This window comes from Myotis davidii, unplaced genomic scaffold (genome assembly GCF_000327345.1).
Source record: "Myotis davidii unplaced genomic scaffold, ASM32734v1 scaffold790, whole genome shotgun sequence".
Classification (NCBI taxonomy): Eukaryota; Metazoa; Chordata; class Mammalia; order Chiroptera; family Vespertilionidae; genus Myotis; species Myotis davidii.
Genome location: NW_006281912.1, coordinates 133443 through 138533, shown reverse-complemented (window position 1 = coordinate 138533; position 5091 = coordinate 133443). Strand labels below are relative to the sequence as shown.

General features: G+C 35.5%; 1 protein-coding gene across 8 annotated transcripts in view; it reads right to left on the bottom strand.

The window, feature by feature from the left end:
• Positions 1-5091, bottom strand: part of GK (glycerol kinase) — a 71487-nt gene that overhangs the window by 45633 nt on the left and 20763 nt on the right. The gene's annotated exons all lie outside the window — the stretch shown is intronic.

Genomic DNA, 5091 nt, shown 5'->3' with positions numbered 1-5091 from the left:
AAAGCTATCAGCCAATTCAGATGAGTGGCCATCTAGTCAGCCACACTGTTTTTGTTTTATATACCCTGCATGTACTAAGGCACTGATCTTTACTTCAAACCTATTATAAACACTTTTAATTTCTCTAGTTTAGCTCCCGAGGAAACAGGCACAGAATGGTAGTGAGTGGAAAAGTCACCATTTGAACCCAGAGTCTGAATCCAGAATTAAACCTCTATGACATAGGTATAGCCAGGATGACTTCATAGTAGTAAACAGAACGTGAAGAAACACTAAAGATTGGAGACTTCAAAGTCAAAATCTAATGCAGTTACTTTATTTTGCATTTTTAAAGTTTAAATTTTCTTTTTTAAAATATATTTTTAAAGTTTAGTGAAAGAGGAAGAGAGAGGGATAGAGAGATAGAAACATTGATAAGAGAGAAAAATCAATTGGCTGCCTCCTGCATGACCATGGTGGGGCTTGAGCCTAAAGGTAAAATTAATTGAAAATGTCTTTTTAAAATTTTATTTTCCAATTACAGTTTATATTCAGTATTATTTTAATTCAGTTACTTTAAATGTAAACTGCCCAGAGTTAAAGAATTCAGTCATTGCAAAATATGGCAGTATTTCTTCACCCAGAATTGAAGGAGACATAAGGCATTCAAAGAACTGTCATAAAAGACTTGAAATAATGAAAAATAGGTGGATCTTGATAAAGCTGGCTATTCTAGATTTTACAAAAGTAAAAAGTCTGCAAAACAATCAAAATAAAACCACACTTTTATTGTTTAAGGCCAAGCGTACTTAGGAGTTTAAGTCGTTTGCCATCTATGGTTTTCTTTCGTGCTGATACTTTGAAACATAACTCAGTCCAGAAAAGATTAAAAAAATAAGCTCAAGGTTCTTTCCAATCTCAACAGATGATTACACAGGTTTAATAATTGGCCCAGGGTTAGCCAATATGTAAAAATTTAAAAAGGCAAAAAGGATGAGCAATGTTTAAAATTGCATACTCTGCCTAAAAAGTTGTGTGTCATAGGGAACTTTAAATCCAACATCTTAGGAAAAATTGTTCACAATACAATTTAAATAAGGAAAATTATTTCAGAGACAAATATTTTTGTTGATGGTTCTTTTTAATACATGGAAGGTCTTAAATCAATGGCTCTTGCGTCCCTGAATATTAGTCCTTACTATGTTCTATCCTAGTTAGGCCAGAACATTTCACTGGTGGTATCAGTGAAATGTGCATATTAACACACTACATTTCATTGTTTCCAGACTTCCCCCACTCTACACTGGAATCAATTGGATAGCTTTGTCTTTATCAGTTTAGCCTGTGGTGTATATATAAACCCAAACCTTCTGTCAATAATATTTAGATACCAAGGGATGTAGACCACTATAAAGTTGATTTTAGAAGAAAAGGGCCTAGAAAAATAGCAGGGAGTGGGTTGGTGGGGACTCTTTGGAAAAGAATATTGATGAAAGAATAATTCTTAGAGGGAGAGAGAAAAGTACCAGAGGGACAAGGATAAGTGAAGCCAGATGAGAGCAGCCAAAGGCCTGATTTAGATCCCAGGCCACAAAGCTCCTATAATCTACCTGTGAGGCCATAATAGTAAACGGTTGCATCATGGCACGGTGACTGGAAGCAGTTATGCAAAGTGACACTTCTTCATTTTAGATATCACACCAATGTTTACCATGGTCAGAAAATTAACACACAAGTTCTAAAAGTATACGAAACTACTAACATGGGCCATCCGTGCCTCAATGGACCAATTTGAACTTTTTTATATGCCTATCATTGTATCTGATATAAAAGATGTCAGTATACAAACACACCTTTATTGCAAGCAAAAACAAATAGCCTTTCTCAGTCTTCAGTTTCTTCAGCAAGTATATTTCATGTCCAACTAACAGTACCTGGAAATTCTCCTACTTGTGCTTACTTTAAAATTTGCCATTTTATCTTTAGGTCTCAGCATATGTTTATGTATGGCTTTCTGTATTCATCTTCCCCTGGGGATCAAAGTGCTTCTTGATTCTGTGACTTGATATCTTTCATCTCTTTTCAGAAACTTTAATATCTCTCTTCCATTTCTTCTGGGACTCCAATTACAAATGCATTGAACCTCCTCACATTATTCCATATTTCTTAGTTTTTTCTTCTTCTGTATTTTCTAAACCTTTGTCTATCCGTTTACTTCTGACCCCTCTTATGGTTCACTACTTCTATCTAGAATTTCCACTTTTAAATTTCTAATTTTTTGTTAAGGTCATCCATCTTGTCAATGAATTGCTTAAACATGCTGATCACGATTATTTTACTTTAAAAAATGTTTTCATTAATTTTTTAGAGAGAAAGGAATGGGGAGGGAGAGCTAGAAACATCAATGAGAAAGAAACATGATTGGTAGCCTCCTGCATGGCCCCTATTAGGGATCAAGCTGAAACCTGGGCGTGTGCCCTGACCAAAAATGAAAATGGTAACCTCTTGGTGCCTGGGATGAGGCTCAATCCACTGAACCACACCAGCCAGGTAATCACAATTATTTTAAAGCCTGGTAACTCCAATATCAGGATTTCCTATGTGTCTGTTTCTAATGTCACTTGCCTCTGTTTTTAGTCATGTGTTGTTTTGTGAGCTTGACTATTCTTTTATAGAAAACTAGAAATGGTATATGAACTCTGAAAAGAAGTTAGATGAGGAGCATTAGCAACCTCAAAACATCTTAATCTAATCAGGGTTTAAAGTTATCTGAATCTGGGCTTCAATTCCTGTGAAGATTGTGGTTTATTTTCAGTTCACTTTACTTCTAGGATTGACCCTCCACAGTCCCAATCAAAAGTTTGTGATCTTACCAATATTTACCCCACCACTGGCAGCTTCTGACTCCATCCTTTGTCTCTCTGTCTTCATAACCTATGACAGTGCTGCTTAGCCCTCAGATACTCCTTTCTGAATTGACAGTTATCTCTAGGGACATCAAATGCCAGGCCCATCTCCCTGGGCTTTCCTTCTCTCCTGGATATTGGTCCCACAATTCCTCACTGCCTTGGTAGCTGTCCAGTCCTTCAGATAATTGGGTATTTAGGGGTTTTCTTTGGTTCCACTTCTCTAGATGTTCTCAGCAGACAGGTGCATTTGAAATAACCCATTCCACCACTTTTGTCCCATTTTGCCCCATGTTGCCCAGGGCATGGTTTTCAGGCTCTCTCTATCTTCATCAACCCCTATCTATCAAAATTAGAACACAGGCTTTGGGGTTAGAGAGGTTTATCTTCAAACTGGCTTTACCTCTACTTATAGCTACACAGCATTGGACAAGTTATATAGGTTTTCCATAATTACTTTAGAAAATGAGGCTAGTAAAATCTATTTCAGGGTCACTGAGATTAAATAATATGGGTAAAGTGTTTAGCACAATCCTTAGTCAACAGTAATAGCAGTTAGCACTTATTGAACATTATTATCACTGCTAGTTCTATTAAAAAGCTTAAATAAGCCACTCTAGGCTCAAATTTGATCAGTGTCTTCACTCTTTGGTGAAATAAATATACATATTTTCACCTTCATAGCTTGTTTACACTATCCTTCAATTCTCCCTTTTCCTAATGTAACCCAATACATTCATCCAGGCCTAAAATGGAGTTCAACCTTCCCCCAAGAGATGCCAAAAATTCAAAATCCATACTAACCTGCACTTGCTCTAATTCCTCTTCAACTTAGCAATACCTAATGTATCAACTATTCCCTAATTTTGTTAGTCTCTTTCAAAACTAGTGCTTACAAAAACAGCCAATAAGTCCTGTCCTGTGTAACAGACCCAGGATAGCACTAAACATGCAAAAAGTCATCAAAACATGCATTTGGTTCAGTATAGAGAAAAAGATCTTCATATTCCATAGGTATGGTTGGAATTAATCCTTTAAAGCACAGAGAATGGGGGAGGGGTGCAGAGGGACACAGGTAGAAGTCAAGGAAATGAGTAAACAAGCACATCACAAACAGGAAGTTTTTCTGGTAAAATATTTACTTGAAATCCTTCACTATAAGCATAACTTCAACTAACCTAGTTGCACTATTTAAAAATGACAACTCAAAGTCCAAAGTTGCACTTTTACAATTCAAGTTTAGAGTTTAACAGGAACATTCTGGCTCCTTTGAGTAGCCACTTCCTTTCACTAGGAGAACAAAAAAAGGAAAACCCTAACTAGTTCAAGAAGTTGTTTAAACTTGATCTGTGAAAAAATACTCTCTTAGGTACTAGCCATTAAAATGGTAATATCCTGCTTTATTTATATTTAGAATGAGAATAAGGACAAAATAAAGATGTAAAAGATGTACTTTTGAGTAATAGGATCTTTAGCTGCAATTCTTTGAGAGTTTTCGAGTCTTTTTAAAAAATCATAAACACAGAAGACATACTAAATGCTTTCTTATAACACAATAATGTTAAATGCCTTACTTTTTAATAAAAAAACTATTTCCAAAGGATTCATGCTACTCTTCACAAGGCAACTTTTTAGTATATTTTTATTACTTTCTTCCAATTAATGCTAAAGTAACTATATTACTAAAGTCACTGTAAAGTAAAAATAGCTCACTCTAGAAATCATCCCATCTCTGACAATTTTTGCCTCCATTCCCCACCCCACACCTTGGTATTTGATTGACAAAAAGTGTGCTTTGCTATTTGTGACAGAATGATGCCTTTTAGTGATTATATATTTAGTAAGAAATTTTCCTTTTAGCAAGTGACATAATCATTCAGTGCTCCATTGTCATGTGCTAAGAGTGATGACAAAATATACTCATGGTCATGTACATTTAATGAGATGTGATATCTAATGATTACTTGAGATTTGAGTTTGTAGCAAAGTGAGCTCAAATTTTGATTTTCATAACCTCAGAAAAATCTATTGAAATTCCTCTAGGTGGGATGACCCAAGTACACAAATGCTTTATAGAGACATAACTATGAACACTTGTAATTTTGATGTTTTAGGGAAGGGGGAGGAGTGGAGATCTCTTTTAGGTGTCAGAAACAGCAGGGATTATAAAACAGTCCTGGCAACATCAACCCATTTATAATACAAA